At 55.3% G+C, this 17203-nt stretch overlaps 1 non-coding gene across 1 annotated transcript; it reads right to left on the bottom strand.

Moving 5' to 3' along the window:
* Positions 1-16906: 16906 nt before the first annotated feature.
* Positions 16907-16988, bottom strand: TRNAS-CGA (transfer RNA serine (anticodon CGA)). The gene has a single exon. It is a non-coding gene; the product is annotated as a tRNA-Ser (tRNA).
* Positions 16989-17203: the final 215 nt, after the last annotated feature.

The raw sequence follows: 17203 nt of genomic DNA, 5'->3' as shown, positions 1-17203 counted from the left end.
GTGGTTACTCCTAGGCGGGAGTGGTCCAGCATGTGCTCCAGGCTGTCACCCCGGAAAGTAATGAGTTGCCTTCTTCATTCCTGCAGTTGAGATGGTTACAGGCCCAGCTGCCAGGAACCGTTGCCAGGTTTTGTGACCGGGATGGAGGGTGTGTCAAGGAGGCCATGCACAAAGCTCAAGACATCATCTACCTCCTCAAGAGGGAGGGGCTTGGCTCCATCTCCCAGGACATTGCAGTCAGCCTTCGCCCCTTCATTGATGACGTAAGACTTGGAACCCCAGGAGAAGCCCGTTCCCCCCCCTCCACCTGTCTCTGATGCCCTTGTCTCTCTCTCCCCATCTCCTTGGCTCCCGCCCCTCAGGCCTGCCATGGAGCCTCCAAGGAGCGCCCCCGCCATGGGTGGGGAATGTCCTGCTTAGCCACCTCCCTGTCAGAGCTCTTCTCGCCAAAGCTCAGTCTCAGCGCCATGCTCCCAGCCCCTGCTGCAGCCTGGCCTGGGGGAGAGGGGGCCTGGCCCTGGCAGATGCCCAGCTGTCTGGAGAACACAGGCCCCCAAAGAGGTGGAGATTCTCAGCAGGAAAGAGGTGGGTCGGGAATGGCCCGGCTCTCGGGGGCACCGAAGAGCAAAAGAAATGCTGTGTTTTGTAGCAGCGAATCCCTGCAAGGCTCCAGCAGCGGCTTCTCCCCTTCCCCAGACCAGTCTCCAGCAGACTTCCCTCCCTCTCCCCAAATCTTCTCGGGTTCTGGGATTCTAGGCTCTCCAGACAGAAACTGCCTCTGGGACACCCTGGGGCTGCGCTGTCCTGCCCAGGGTCTCAGGCCTGCACAAGATGTCTATGGCGCTGGCCTGGTGTCCGCCCTGCTCCCCCCACCCAAGTCAGTTCACACGGGGGAACCGGAGCAGCGGGCGGATTATGACTCTGTCGCGTTCTGCTCTGATACTGCCTGGCTTTAACCGGGCGTCCCCACCCCCTGTGTGTCATTGCCAGGAGAGGGGCAGTGTGCGCTCAGCTGCCATTTCACTGCTTGGCAACGTGGTGAGCAGGGTGCAGGACCCGGACAAAGCCCTCGTGCAGCAGGAAATCATCCACTGCTTGCTCCCGCTGCTGCTGCATCTTGCAGACCAGGAGGAGAGTGTGACACTGGTAAGTGCCACGGACATTATTTCCTTCAGAGCAAAGAGCCAGAATCCCCTGGGGCCCCCACTCCAGTCATCACCAGAGCCCCTTGCCCAAGCAGAGTCTTCTCCCGGCTTCACTCCCTGCTGGAGCCTCGTGCCTCATCCATCCTCACAGCACACAGCACAAGGGGTGGAGAAGGTCCAGTGTCCCCCACACTATCCCTCTCTCAGTGAGAACCCTCTTGGTCTCCCCTTCTCTTGCAGCGATGTAAACTGACGCTCTTCCGCTGCGCAGTGTTTCTCGGCTGGGCTCATTTGAAGAGGCTGTTCCGCAGCATGGCCTGGGATGGCTCCTCACAGCTCTTGAAGAGTGTCGGGAAGTGCCTGGTAGGTGAATTCCTTGTGCCTTGAGAGGGGTGAATGGGGACTTGAGAGAGACCTTTCTAACCCCACAGCCTGAGGACCCATCCACTTCGGTCGGGTTGCAAGACGCTATTCCAGGCTCTCTGCTGGTTCATTTCTGCAGGAGTTACAATCCGTTCCCATTGTTGACAGTTTCCTCCACAACTGTCAGACCTCCAAACTTTTGTCTTTTCAAATGAAAGCGGAGGTTCTGGAGAACACAACAGTGACTTCAGAGAGGTGCTGCTCTGGTGTATGGGTTCGTATTGGCGGTTGCCATGGCCTGGCTATATGCTTTGGCTTTCCTGGACTATTCGCTGTGGGGAGAACATGTCATTTGTATATTGTGCATTTCTTCCTTCTTTCTTTCCAGATGCAGAACAACAAGAGCCACATCCCCAAATTCCTGTTCCAGGCCCTAGACTACCTGGAAAGCTCACAGACAACAATACGACACTCTGCAGCCTTGTTCATTGGTAAGCAGAGCAAATTCACTTCAGCTTTCTTAAATGTTTCCTTCAAAGCCCTTTTCTAGACAGCTGCTCTGTTCCCTCCAACAGCACCAGAATCCTAAAACGGGGGGTGTGTGTGTGTGAGAGAGAGAGAATTAACATGTATTCCAAGATGAAGGGAGCAACTTAGCTGTATCGACTGCACCAAATTCCCCTGCCCACAGCAGCTCTTTGGCTGCACCTAGGGGAGATTGAATTCACATCATGCTGGTTTGATGTGAATTCAGTCTCCTTTAGAAATCAGCTTCTCAGTAACTGCTGGGCATCTGATGCTTTATCTAATGTGCTTTGTGAACAGATGTAAGAAATGTATTTAATTTTCCGAAGGGCTGTCTTGGGCAAATGGCTGCATCTTCAGCAGTTTTCAGCGAAGGATTTGAAAAGTAATGAGATCCATTGTATTCATTGTATGTCTAGGAAATACTATCCACCATTACTGTGATTTGTTGTCTGAAACAGTGAATGAAGATGGCATCTCCCGCCTGTATGAAGGTAAGGAAATATCTCTGTGTGTTTGTGCCTCTGTGGGAAGTACAGGGGTGTAGCACAGGGCCCGAACACAGGTTTGAATGTGGACACAGGTCCCTCTCTGTCTAAGGACAGCGTTTAAGGAAGAAGGATGGTCATGCGAGCGTCATCGAGCTACCATAATATGTGTATGGGAGCAGGGGAATTCCATCTCTAGCTCCTAGTATAGACGTTGCCTTAAAGCTGTGTGGGGAAAGTGTCTTCATAAAGGTCTGAAAGTCTGTAATGGAAGGCCTGACAGTATTGAAAAGAGCCGTAGTTATTAAGGATGATGATGATGATGACAATTACCCTTATCACCTGCCCTCCCTGTAATGGAGTGATTGCAGGCCAGGGAGATTCCCTCCGAGATTGGTCATCAGCTCATAGGAAATCCCATGAGGGCACATGGGAAACACTTCTCCCTGTGACCTCTTGAGGAATGAAGGCACAGGGCCACAAAAGATTTCAGTAGACATTAGGAGCCTAAATCCCTTTGTGGATCTCGGCCTAAATGTTGGAGGGTTTAATGTCGCTGCGGCTGTCACTTTCCTGTTCCATCAAAAGAACAAGTGCCCCCAACCATCTGTGTGTAGGGGTGTGTGTACGGGTGTAGGCCGGCGGAGGGGGAAGTGACAAGAATGGGGTCTCCTCTCTGTGCAGGGCTATTTTGGGAGGAGCGGAGTTGTTGTTCTTGTGCCCTTAGACTCTTGGGGAGCTAATAGCAGGGGGCGTTGGCCATCGGGAGTGGAGATTTCCTAGGCACCAGGCACATCAGCACCAGAGGCTTTTCAACCCGTTTCCTCTTGGTTTCAGCTTTTCAGGAAGTGCCTTTGAAATCTGACAGGACCACGTGGTACATCCTCAACAGACATTATAAATGGTTGCAGAAGCTTGTAAATCTCGTGTCGGGTTCTGCATTTGACTAGGGAACCGGGACCGACACAGAAGAGCTCTTTGTCCTGCTATGGTACGTACACCAGGCGCTTATCAACTTTTTGGTGTCCCTAGCCTCTGTTTGCCAGCAGCTAGGAATGGGTGACAGGGCACAGAGCACTGGATGATTCCTGTCTGTTCACTCCCTCTGGGGCACCTGGCAGTGGCCACTGTCGGAAGACAGGATACTGGGCTGGATGGACCTTTGCTCTGACCCAGTCTGGCCTTTCTCATGTTCTTATGTTTGGAACCGGGGCTGAACAACGAGGTGGATATTGGCAGATGAGAAGATTATGCAGATTAATCAGCCTAGAGGAGACTTTGAAGAAGTTCAAAGGATCTAATCAAGCCATGTGACTGGGCAGCACAATGGCAGATGAAAACCAGCGCTGACCAGGGCAGGGCCATACACATGGAAAGCAGTGCGGTGAACGACTCCTCCATATCGCTGGGGTCAGAAGCCAAAGCACGGCTGGTTGGGCCCAGTGGTTGGAGCAGGGGCGCTGGGGCCCAGTGCTCAGAGTGGTGGAGGTCGAGCCGAGGGGAGCCAAGGGTTGGAGCCGGAGTCAGGAGTCAAGAGCAGGATTGGAACAGGCTGGGGAGTAGGGCCAGGGCCGGATTAACGATTCCCGGCCCATGGGAGCTGCGGGGGGACGCGCGGGGGGAGGGCAGAGCCGACAGGCAAGAGCAGCCCCCAGGACAAGGGTCCCGGTGCAGTGCTCATCGCGGCGACGTGGCTGCGGGGGGACAGGAAGAGCAGCGCGCGGAGCCTCCTCGCCCCCACCCCAGCCAGGCAGAGCCGGCCCGGCTGGAACGCAGCACACAGGGGCTTTAGAGGCTGCAGCTCGGGCCCCCCTTAGCCCTGCTCCTTTCCTGAGTGCACCATTGCCCCACTTCTGCCCCATTGCCACCCTCTGTTACAGGGCAGCACCCTGGAGCTGATCTCTGACATCTCTCTCCCTGGAATGAAGTCACTGCAGAGCCAGGACAACCCCACCTTTGGGCACCATGTAGGACATCTCACCCCACCGCACAGAGCCCGACATTCACACAGCTTCTCACATGTGATTCCCTCACACATCAGTGCCAGGCGGAGAGAGGAGAAATTCTCCCAGACTCCCTTTAACCATTGCCAGCCCACAGGGTAGTGGCGGTTGCCGGGGGTTGGGTGCTCTCGTTAAGAAATGCCAGCTCTCCGGGAAGTTGCAAATGAACATTAGCAAAGTGGGGTGGTTTTGTGCTGTGGAAAACCACCGTGCTTGAAGGTTTTGTTTTTCTAATTTGTGCTCCTGCCCTTTCTCCCTCTTCCAGACATCTAGAGGCCAACAGGAGCCAACTGAGCCCACCACTGATCCCATCTCTTGTGAGATGGCAAAGCAGCTGTTGCACGGGAAGGAGGAGACAGAAGAGGCCGAGCAGCGTGTGCCGGGGTGTACCAGCCCCACATAACCCCACAGTCTAGGCGGAGGAAGCCAAGCCCCTCCCCAGCCCTGCCGGACACGCTACAACTGGAGCACCAGTGTGAAAGGGAGCAGCTCAGCTCACGCTAGGCAGAGCGCCGAAAATGGAGGATGCACCTTGTAGGCTCCAGTCCAGAAGCAGCTGAAGCCCCGAGGCGCCGAGACCCAGCCGCACCCCCGGGTGCCTGCAGACGTGCAAGGGAGATCGGAGTGTCTGGGAGTTTCCCACGCCGGGAGCCCAGAGACCCCCAGCCCGTGGCCTAGAGACTTCTCCTCTGAAGTAACCTGGGTGAACGAGCCATTGTCATGCTGAGTGACGTCAGCATGTTCTGGTTGGATCCCCACTGACTCAACGGCAAACACATTGGCCACGGACAAGGCCCTGGGCTAGGGCAAGGGGGAGTAAGGAGAGTCTGGGTCCCCCTGCCCTGGCTGCCATCCATCCTCGGGTGGCTGCCCACATCCCCATTGCGCCACTAGACTGCACAGCCGTTGACTCTGGTCGTTGGGCCACACAGCCCCGACGGAGAGGGCAGCTGCACGGACTCTGGCCGTTGGGCCACACAGCCCTGGACGGAGAGGACAGCCGCACGGACTCTGGTCGTTGGGCCACACAGCCCCGGTCGGAGAGGGCGGCCGCACGGACTCTGGTCGTTGGGCCACACAGCCCTGACGGAGAGGGCGGCCGCACGGACTCTGGTCGTTGGGCCACACAGCCCCGACGGAGCGGGCGGCCGCACGGACTCTGGTCGTTGGGCCACACAGCCCCGACGGAGAGGGCGGCCGCACGGACTCTGGTCGTTGGGCCACACAGCCCCGACGGAGCGGGCGGCCGCATGGACTCTGGTCGTTGGGCCACAGAGCCCCGGTCGGAGAGGGCGGCCGCACGGACTCTGGTCGTTGGGCCACACAGCCCTGGATGGAGCGGGCGGCCGCACGGACTCTGGGCATTGGGCCACACAGCCCTGAGTCAGAGGGCAGCCATTTTGGCTCTGGCCATAAGGCCAAACCACCCTGAGTCTAAGGATAGTTATTTAGTTTCACCCATGAGACCTCGCCCCTTTACCCCTAAGGCATCGCCCGTCTGTCACCATAAGACCCACACCATGATATAAGACTTTCGGGGTCAGGATGCAAATATGAGTAGAAGCAAGGAGTAGCATGTGACCCCTCTAAGAGCTCCTGCCACTCCTCTACCAATCTGGGGGTGTTTTATCTCCATCCACCTGCCTCAGGAATGGATTTGACCAATGCGGGAAAGTTCTGGGGCAGAGTGACCCATCCGGAAGTGGGTCACGTGACCCCTCCGAGAACTCCTCCCAGTTGGGGTGAGCCTCAGCCCCTTAGGACCAGCCAGAGAGGGGATTTCACCAAACAGGGTAAGTGCCGTGGTGGGGTGACCTGCCCGTAAGAGGGGCCCATCACCGCTCCATGAAATCCCCCCACCGTCCTCTACTAATCGGTCAGGGTTTCACACACCCCATAGGCCATCCCAGAAGGGTAACGTACCGATCAGAATAGGCAGTGCCCGAAGGTCTAGGCCAGAAGCCGCCGATCTCTGGAGCTCCATGTTTGCGTGGCTGGCAGCATCCTCCTGGAAGTCGCAACACAACACTGCGTGGAAGAGCCCGTCTCGTTCCAAGGATGTCTTTTGCAGAAATCATGGCCTAGGCCTTCGGGCTAAACCTGTTCTGGATTGGTACACGTTTACCTTCTGAGATGGCCTAAGGTGGGAGAGAAACCCTCGCCAATTGGTAGAGGGCGGTGTGAGGACTTTTTAGGGACCACAGGATCCTGTTGCTGGCAGCTCACTCCACTATGGCACTTCCCCTATTTGGTCAAATCCCCTCTCGGGGTGGTCCTACAGAGCTGACGTCCACTTCAGTTGTAGAGGACAGAGGGAGGAGTTCTCAGAGGGGAGATACAACCCCCTTCTGGATGGGTCACCCTGCCCCGCAACGTCCCCTGATTGGTCAAATGCATTCTCTGGGTGTGTAAAATGGTGTTTGCCCCTGCCAAATTTTCGTAAAAGAAGGGAAGAAAGGCATGTACATTTTGTGTTATCTATAAGGTGGCCATCTTGGATTTGCAAAAGAATCTGGTGACCTTTTGTCATTGGCTATATTCATTTGGGTTGGGAAGCACACTCCCACGCACGGATTGAATCCGCGTAGATAGGGTCTAACATCCAGGCAGAGACGACGCAAAGAGGGATAGGGAGGGTTTTTAGTTAGGTCTACTCACCCGGTCCTGTGTCCATCATCGAAGTCTGTCCCTGACGTCCAATGTCAAGAGAGCAGAAGCTGTCCATCGCTCTCCCTGCAAGAGAAGGTAGAAAGCACATCAACATTTCCTCGTGGGTGTAATTGTTTGTGAGAGTGGAGCATTTCCAGAGTTAAAGTTTTGTTACTCCACCCCTTCTCTAGCCTATCCTAGTCCTTTCCCCCATCGTAAATAAAGTCTTGTTTGTGTGGTTACCACTCTGTGGCCTTATTTTCGTGTGCTAAGGCAAGCTCTGACAGACGGGATTACAGAGGGAACTATGTGGGAAGACTTTACTGTAAGATTCCCCGCATCTTCTGAATGGGGTTTGGGTTCTGCCCTCTTTAAAGGAAGGAAAAATCCTGGCAGGTGATCCTAGGGGGCTGAAACCCACTGTGATGAGTTAGTAATCTGTCCTGTTCACCACTCTAGGATGGAGTCTGGGATGCAGGCTCTGGGATGGAGTTTGGGTGCTGGGTGCAGGCTCCAGGCTGGGGCACAGGGTGGGGGTGCAGGATGGGTGGAGGGGTGCAGGCTCTGGAAGGGAGTTTGGGGATGGGAGGGGCTGCGGAGGGAGGGGCTGCAGGCTGTGGAACGGAGTTTGGTTGTAGGCTCTGGGCTGGGGGAAGGGGTGGGGGTGTAGGAGGAAGTTTGGGTGCAGGAGAGGGTGTGTGGGAAGAGGGTGGGGGTGCAGGCTCTGGGCTGGGGCAGGGAGAACCGCAATTAACTCATGCAATTAACTCAAAAAAATTAATCGCAATTAAAAAAATTAAAACTGCAATTAATATGATTAATTTTTTAATTGTGATTTTTTTTTAGGTATGATTGATCACCCTGTTAAACATTGAATACCAACTGAAATGTATTAAAGATTTTGGTTGTTTTTCTCCTTTTTTCAAATATACTGATGTCCATGACAACACAGAATACAGGGCTCACTTTCTAGGATGATGGTTTACAAATATTTACACTGTCCAAGTAATAAAAGAAAGAGCATTTTTCAGTTCCCCTCATAAAAGTGCAGCAGTGCAAGCTCTTGGCCCTGAAAGTGCAACTTACAAATGTAGATTTTTTGTTTTGTTCCAGAACTGCACCCAAAAGGAAAACAGTGTCAACGTTTCGCGCCTACAAGGCCACCGGACGTTGAGAAGAGGCGTTCGCATGGCACTTTTGTAGCCAGCATTGCATGGTAGTTATGTGCCAGGCATGCTAAACATTCGTATGCCCCTGCATGCTTTTGCCACCAGTCCAGAGGACATGCTTCCATGCTGATGATACTCGTTAAAAAAAAGTAATGTGTGAATTAAATCGGTGACTCAGCTCCTTGGGGGAGAATTGTCTTCTCCTGCTCTCTTTTACCTGCACTCTGCCACAGATTTCATCTCCTAGCCATCTCGGATGATGACCCAACACGTGGTGTTCGTTTTAAGAACACTTTCACTGCAGATCTGACAAAAGGCGAAGAAGGACCAATGTGAGATTTCTAAAGATAGCCACAGGACTTGACCCAAGAGTTAAGAGTCTGAAATTGGACTCCAAAATTTGAGCGGGATGAGGTGTGGCGCATACTTTCTGAAGTCTGAAAAGAGCAACACGCCAATGTGGAAACGACAAGATCCAAACCATCGAACAAGAAAATGAACCTTCCGCTGGTGACATCTCAATCTGTCCTCAACATGGACGCATGACCTCTGGAACGGTGGTTGAAACGCGAAGGGACGTATGATTCTTCAGCACATCTGGCCTGTCAATATCCTGCGATGCCAGCTACAACAGTGCCCTGTGAATGCCTGGTCTCCCTTTTAGGTGACACTGTCAACGAGAAGTGGGCAACATTAGCTCCTGCAAATGTCAACAAACCTGTTTGTCTGAGCGATTGGCTGAACAAGTAGTAGGACTGAGTGGGCTTGTGGCCTTTCAAGTTTTTCATCATTTTATTTTTGAATGCAGTTATTCCACTTCTGTTACGTGTGAAAAATGCAGATTTTTCTTCCCCATAATTACAGCACTTACTCCTAGACGACATTTGCTGACTGGCTTTAGCAAGAATCATTAAAAATGGGTCTTCACACATTTAGCACTGACTGTCAGCCCCTGCCATGTCGTGATACCGTTCAAAGCACAAGACACTGTTTTGATGAAAGTATTTTAGTGCTTGTAGGTCCAGAATGTATTCAGCTGATTTTTAGAGCCTGTTAGACTTTTGGTACGTTTTTCAAAAGCATCTGTTTAAAATAATGTAGGTCTGGGATCGGGCACCTGACAACACAGATGGGGGCCTAGTGGGCTGTTCAAAACAGGTTAGGCACCAGGGGCTAGCTCCACAAAAATACTGAGGTGGGCTTGGCTGCTACTTTCACTTTAGCTCCCTAAATCTGACACTGAGATGCTGCCGATCCTCAACCCCCCGCAGCTACAGCCTAAATGTAAGGGGACTGTTGCCCCCTTACTAACAGTCAGTGGGGGTGTTTTTGTTTGCTCGCTCCCAGTACTAAAAGGGGAAGGGTCGATGGGAAACCAGGACCCTGAGACTGATAGTCCCCAGGAACAATGGGGAGAGGCCAATGCTCCAGGTCAGCCTGAATGACAGGGCAAGAAGGCTAATGAGGGAGTCAGGAGGCCAGGGGGGTCCCGTCCTCCGTGTGAGCTGGATTTGCCTGGGTCAGACAGACAGAGTGGGGTCGAGCTAAGGAGAAAGCAGGGTCCCGAGCTGAGCTGGGGAGCGGAGCTGTGCCGATCCAGAGGGACCAGTAAAGCAGCCCAGAGAGAGCAGACCTGTCGTGGGAACAACCAGAGCCAGAGGGGCCAGAGAAGCAGCCCAGGGAGCTGGGGGCAGAGCAGCAGCCGTGCAGAGACCGAGTGGTGGGGCTGGGGCTGGAGCAGTCCGGAGCTGGGTGTGATGAGCAGCTGGGGAGAGCGAGGGGGACCCTGGGCAGCAGGCCCCGCACAGGGAGACGCCTGAGCCAAGGGGCTCTGCAGGCCAGGCTTGGATCATAACCCCGACAGGGCGGGGGTGATGCTGGGAAGAAGGGTCCTGCCACTTCGAGCCTGAGAGCGTGTGGCCACCACCAGAGCGAGTGTCCGACCCGCAGCATCCCCGCAGCACGGCCAGGGCCGGAGAAGGGGCCTGGGACTCACAAGGAGCAGACTGTGAACTGCCCTGACGTTCCAGAGATGCTGTTTGTGATATTCCCTGCCACAGAGCGGGGTGATGTGTTTCCTTTCACCTTTCCCATTTTCCCTTATTCTTTTTTAAATTAATTGTTGATTAAATAACTTGCATTTGCTTTAAATTATATGTAATGATTAGTGGGTCAGAGAAGTGCCCAGTACAGAGAGTACCCCGGAGTAGGGACACCCGAGCCCCTGTCCTAGGTGACCACCGCAGGGTTGGGGGTCGAGACCCCCAGGAATCCTGGGTCCAGCCTTGTCGGGGTTACGAGGACTCTGCCAGACAGGAGAGTGGAAGGGGAGTCCTCCAGGGTAGGGAGGCCTCTGGGGAAAGGGAGTGGGAGCGAGGACTCAGATCCTTTCGCGAGCCCACTTCACCGGGGTCGTGCAGAAGCCAGGACAGTTCCCCACAAGAGCGGGACTATTCCCCCGCTTACAGGAAGAAGGAGGTGCCTGAAAGTAGGACCCACAAAACCCAGCGTGCGAGGCATCTCCACACCGACACTAACCAACGGGAAAGGCCGATGGGAGGGGTGTGTCCTGACCCCCCCCCCGACTCTCTGGATCTCAGGTTACGAGGTCTGGCTTGGAGAGAGGTACCTCCCCTGACTCCCGCCCGCCCAGCTTTCCCCCACCCCCTGCCCTGCCCTGCCCTGCCCTGCCCCGGCCGTACCTGGTTGCAGCCCGGCCCTGCCGCGGGGTGGGACCAATACTGCTGCCAAGGCCGTCCCAAGGGGGGTGCGGGCTCGGGGCAACCCCCACTCCTCCCCAGACCCCGTCCCGCTCCACCCCTTCCCCCAAGACCCTGGCTCCTTCCGCCCCTGAAGCAGCAAGATTAATCCCATACATTGCATTGATTGTGACTTATTTGCCTGATTTGAAACGAGACCAAAAGGACCTGAGTCTCCTCGCTGTCGATAGCCCCCGCTCGGCCAACCAGCCCTGAGACTCTGAGGGGCGGGTGGCTGAGAGGTCTCACCAGAGGTCCCACAGGACGGCCAGGTCACCATCAGAGCGGATCGCTCTCAGATCCAGACCCACCTCTTTGTGAGGACCGCCCGCGATGAGAGCAACCCCCCCTTGCCCACCCTCCACACACACCCCTCCCTGGGAGAGAGAGGGAAACAGGGGGAAAAGAAGCAAGAGAAGAGGAGAAAGGAGGGAGGAAAGAGGAAAAGGGAAACCCAAAAGGATAAACCCCAAGGTCCCCAGTGATTCCAAGCGTCAAAGCGCTCGGTAGGAAATCACATTCTGCCCCCTTAAGCCAGTGTTTTCTGTGCCGAGAATCCTGCTTCCAGCAGGTGCATCAGACCCAACAGGTTCCAAACCTCTCGCAGCCTCCGACCTTGTCCAAGGGAAGTTCATTTTCTGGCACAATCAGCTGTCGGAAAGGAGAAAACTCCACAGAGGCTCCTCCTCATGCTACGACGTGAATCCTAATTCTCTCCCCGTCCTCGAGGGGAGACCGGGAGAAGGAGACGTGCGGCAGCAAAGCCGGGGGGGTCTCAGCGACTGCCCTGGCCCTGCACCTCGGCCCTGCCCCGCTGATGTCGGGGTCTCTTTGTGAGGTCACCCCCTCCCCACCACCTTTGCCCAATGGGCTGAGGTCCTGCAAAAGGCCTTGGTGATGTCACTGCCCCCCCACCCCTCCCCTCCCAGCTGATGTCCTGCCCCTGCCCAGCCTCTTGGAGCTTGCAGTTGTTGCCCCCGGATCTCCGCACTCAATGACTGGTGAGTCGGGGGATGGAGCCGGCTATACAATAAACCACCAGTTTTTCATAAATTAGTCAACTTAAGGCCAGAAGGGACCATTGGAGCATCTAATATGACACCCTGCATCTCCCAGCCCTCCCGTGTGTCACAAGAGCTGCTTTTTGATGAAAGCACCTTCCCGAAAGGCATCTAGTCTTCACTGGAAGACATCAAGAGATGGAGAATCCATCACTTCTCTTGCCAGTTTGTTCCAGTGATGAGTCGCCCTCCCTCTTACAAATCTCTGCCTTGTTCTAATGGTATTTTTCTGATTTCTGCTTCCAGCCATTGGTTCTTGTTCTGCCTTTCTTTGCAAGACTAAAGAGCCCTTTAAATACTTGGTGTTTTCTCTCAGCGAAGGCACTTGCAGGCTGCCATCAGCTCACCTCTCCATCTTTTTAAAAACTAAACAGACTGAGTTTTTCAATCCCTCCTTATAAGTCTTCTCCATCCCTCAAATATGGCTCTTTTCTGCACCCTCTCCAGTTTTTTTAACGTTATTTTTGAAATGTGGACACCAGAACGGGATGCAGTATTCCAGTGTCAGTCTCCCCGCTGCTGAATCACCTCCCTTTCCATCCTCTCTTTATGTATCCATGGATGGCGTCACGGACTCACAGGACTTGTGCTCTCTCTCAGCCTCGTACAGTCCTTGGGAGGAACCCCCTTCCGTGTGACAGCCCTTCTCGGAGATCCACTCTCTCGAGGGTTAAGCCGTAGGCCCTTCCGCCTCCTGGAACCCCTCTTCTCTGAGCCTTGAGCATGCCTGTCTGCCGTGGGCCCCCTCAGGGAGTCCCCTCACTCTGGACCCCTGGGGCCTCTACTCCCAGAGGGAAGAACGCAACCCCGATCCCGAGACTGCCGTGACTCTCAGCCAGCGTAAAAGAGAGGGGTTTACTGAGCATCTGAACACAGCACAGGAAAATTTCAGGGCCTCAGGCCTAACCTCCCTCTGCACAGTCCATCTAGGTCTCTCCTGCACCCGTGTGGGCTCTGGCTGTTTTCTCTCCCCAAGTCCAGAAGCCCCCTCCTTCCAGCTAAGCGTCCGATATCACCTTCCCACAAGCCTGTGTCCTCTGTCTTCTGTCCCAGGTGAACAGGCTGCCTGGGTCTCCTCTATCTCAGCCTCTCCTCTCCTCCCTCTTTTCTTTCCCCCTGGCTGGAAGCAGTCACCGGGTCTTCTCTCCTCAGCCCATTGTCCTACTACTGGCCCGACCTGGCTGTGACTTCCAAGCTGGGCCTCCCGCTCACCAGTCGCTGGGGTATCCATTCTCCAGGCCTTTGCCTGAGGGCCCAACTGACAGGAGAGATCACCGCTGGTCCTCTGTAACAGCAAACTACCTCTCCCACCAGTGCCACCTCGTTAAACAAACAGCACCCAGGGAAACTGAGTCCCACACACAGCATGCAAACCATTGAAAAACCAAGAAAATCCCCCCGTCATCACCGATGGCTTTGGCCCTGTTCCCCACAGCATCGCACCGGGAATGGATGTTGAGCGGCTTGCGCGGTATGACACCTAAATCCTTGACAGAGTCACGGCTTCCCGGAGTACAGTTCCCCCTCGGTGGCCTGCCTGCTCTGTCCTGCTGCCCCCTCCCACTGCGCCAAGAGGGGACCTGGTGACTGGAGCTGCTGTGGTTGTGTGAGAGCGCCGGGCTGAGAGACCAAAGGGCACCTCCGTCCTGGAACAGAGGGGTCTGGCCGGTAGGCGCAGTCGCCCCCGGTTTGGGGCACAGAAGGGGCTGTGGCTGGCAGCAGCTTGAAGCCCGTCCCCCAGCTGCGCTAGGCACTGTTTGAATGAGTGCAACGTCCGTGTTACATACGGGCTCCTGGGGCTCGGTCGGAAGCACTGAACTGCCTCAGAGTTCTCTGTTTGCAAGGTCGGTGCCAGGAGATTAGAGAGACAAGGCGGGGAGGGGATCTCTTTCATTCTCCAACTTCTGCTGGGGAGAGACAAGCCTTCGAGCTCCGCAGATCTTGTCCTCAGGCCCTGGTCTCTCTCTGTTAGCCGACGGCCAAGGATGTTTGGGGAGGAGCCAGCTATGCCCGTTTATACCATCCGTGACTTTAACCGCTAGGATGCACTGTCCCTTCGCGGCGGGCAGCCCGGGCTAGGCTGACGGATGCCCCAAGGTCCTAACCACCCGTGACTTTAACTGCTAGAGCTCAGAGCTCCTTTGCAGCGGGCAGCCAGGATTGACTGACAGGTGCCCCAAGAGTTTGCCCCGTGGAGGCGACACAACTCAACGCTAGGCTCTTAGTACTCTCACCTAATGGCCAGGCTTTAGAGCCAAAACGGCTGAGGTTCTTTAATTGTGTTGGCTGCTTTACAGTAAACCAGAGAAAACAAGTCAGGCTTATGCATAAATGGTTACCAAAATTTATTAAGCTACATTCTAATCATGTGGTTACAAAATTGCTAGTGCCTACTTATTTAAATGTAGAGATGTTACACACACAAACAAGTTACAAAACTGAAGCCACAATCCCAAAGAAAGAAAACAAAGTATAGAGCTCTATTTCAAAATATGTGTACACTAAAGATAGGAGATCAGGTGTGGGTGCTTCTTACCCTCCTTGCATCTCTCGATTCCAGCGGTGCCAAGCCAGGATCGGTCACTCAATTCCGCGGAAAGACGAATAAGGGACAAGGCGTAGGGACCCTCTTAGCTGCAGAAGCCTTGGGAGGCTGTCACTTATCTGACCAGCAGATAGATAGTGAAAAGCACTCAAAAATCATGGTGCTGTAGGTCCCCTACTTATACCTCTGTACTCCTTTATTCTCTTTCTCCTTTCTTATGCCAAATTGAGGCTGGTCTGTCTGGGTGACGCCAGCTTTCGCAAGAGTAGTTTACACTTGCAAGGGAGAGAAACAATAAGTGTTGACTACTGGACATTTCTTTTATCAGGGTAAATATTTTCCCACCTAGGATGTTGGTGTGTGTGCATCACGCTATTTAGTAGGGGCTAAGAGCCATGTCTGTCACAGGGCCTCTGACAGGGCTGTCTGGCTACACTCTCCCCAACAGAACCGGGTCCAATAAACCATATGACCTCCCCGGCCTGGTCTTTCGGTGTTTTCTGCTCCCATGGGCGTGGCTGGGAAGGGCCACAGGGCTCAGCAGGCTCAGGGAGAAACCTCAGCCCCACTGGAGACAGGAGGGGAGCAAACCTCACAATCCGTGTGGTCACTGCAGGTCTGTGCAAATGCCCCCCACTCACGCAGTGGCAGTCTGTGGGGGAGGTCTAGGGTGGCCAGGTGTCCCGATTTTAGAGGGACAGTCCCGATTTTTGGGTCTTTTTCTTATATAGGCTCCGATTACCTCCCACCCCCGTCCCGATTTTTCACACTTGCTGTCTGGTCACCCGAGAGAGGTCTGGCAGCCCCCTCCCCAGCCACAGTCCATGCGTGCCCAGCAGTCCCTGTGAAAGCTCACCTTTTCTGGGTGTCTGTTTCACACCCTCTGCCAGAGACGGTCCCCATTCTTTCTCCAGTTCAGCTGGCAGCAGGTCTCGTGCGAGGGGTGGGGGAGAGCTGAGATTTCAGGCTGCCGTCTTATGGCGGGATTGCTGCGATTAACTGGCTGAACATGCTAATTCTGAGGACGAAACGGGGAAAGGGGCAGAGATCGAGAGTCAGGGAATGAAATGGAGAAAATAGAGGAAGCATTTCGAGCAAGGGCGAAGTGCAATGACCAGAATCCAGAATATTCTCTGCACCCCTTGTCTAACTCTGGGCCTTATTCTCTTCCGCATTGACGGCCCTTTCCCTGTCTCCGGCCGTGTCTGGAGGGCTTTATGCCCCTGTGCAGCCCCTTCACACTGCCAGGAAGGGAGAGGTGTTATGGAATCTTAGCCCAAAGAGGAACCAGGCCCTGTGTCACCTTCATCCTGGGTTTCAGATGACCCCGAGAAGTTGGGGGGCCACCGGGGTCTAGAGCATGGCCCTGCCACAGAGGCCCCGCCCCCAGTCATCCTCTTCCCCCGAGGCCCCGCCCACCCACTGTTCACTCCTCTGGCCCCCGAGGTCCCCCTACCTGCCCCTCGCTCCTCTCCGCCTCTTCCCCCAAGACTCCACTCACCCCCTGCTTGCTCCTCTCCGCCCCTTTCCCCGAAGGGGGGCTACCGGGGGGCCATGGGGCCAGGCACCCATCCCTTTTCTCTGTCTTCGGTGAGCGGGGGGCAGTGGGGTCCTTGGGGAAGGAGGTGGAGCAGGACAGGAAGAGGCACGAGAAGACGGAGCCGCGGGGGAAAAGGCCGAGGGGGATGGGGCGCAGGTTTTGGGGGAAGAGGCGGAGGGGGGATGGGAAGAGGCAGAGCAAGAGCAGGGCATCGGGTTAAGAGGCAGAGGGGAGCGGGGTGTAGGTGGGGCCCCCACTTCTCTGGAGCTTCGCTTCCAGCGCTCGAAAGATGACCACGGGCCCAATGGCCTCCGGATGGGAGACCCGCCCCACATCCCCAGCGTTTCCGCCCCACATGGACGGCCTTTTGGGTGAGGCTCAGTCTCCCGTGGCCTCTTGTACGGGCTGCCCGTGCTCAGCTGCTTCCACGCTCTGGAGAGGAGCAGCACCCAGGGGTGGGGCTGAGCCGGGGGGTCCTGGGTGAGGGGCAGAGGCCTCGGGAGCTGAGACCGCAGGGACACAGCATGAGGCACCATCCCAGGCATCCCCATGAAAGGAGCAGAACAGGGTTTACCTGGGGTGGGGAGTGTATGGAGAGCGTCTCAGGGTCGGTGGAGATGTATTGCCCTGGTGAGCAAGTGTGGCTAAAACACAGGCCTTGCTGTGAGCAGGATTTGAACCTGCGCAGGGAAACCCGAATGGATTTCGAGTCCAACGCCTTAACCGCTCGGCCCTCACAGCTGTGAGTGACGTGGCCCCCAGCGGCAGTCTCTACTGGAGCGGCTGGAAGCCGACGGGAGGGAGCTCTCCACCCTCAACGAGCAGCCGTAGCCATGTTGGCAGGAGAAGCTCTCCCAGCACCATAGCACTGTCCACACCGGCGCTTAGGTCCGTGTAACTTGTGTCACTCGGGGGGTGGCTTATTCACACCCCGAGCCACATACGTTCTACCGACA

Source organism: Eretmochelys imbricata, chromosome 11 (genome assembly GCF_965152235.1).
Source record: "Eretmochelys imbricata isolate rEreImb1 chromosome 11, rEreImb1.hap1, whole genome shotgun sequence".
Taxonomy (NCBI): domain Eukaryota; kingdom Metazoa; phylum Chordata; order Testudines; family Cheloniidae; genus Eretmochelys; species Eretmochelys imbricata.
This window is presented reverse-complemented; position numbering and strand designations above follow the sequence as displayed.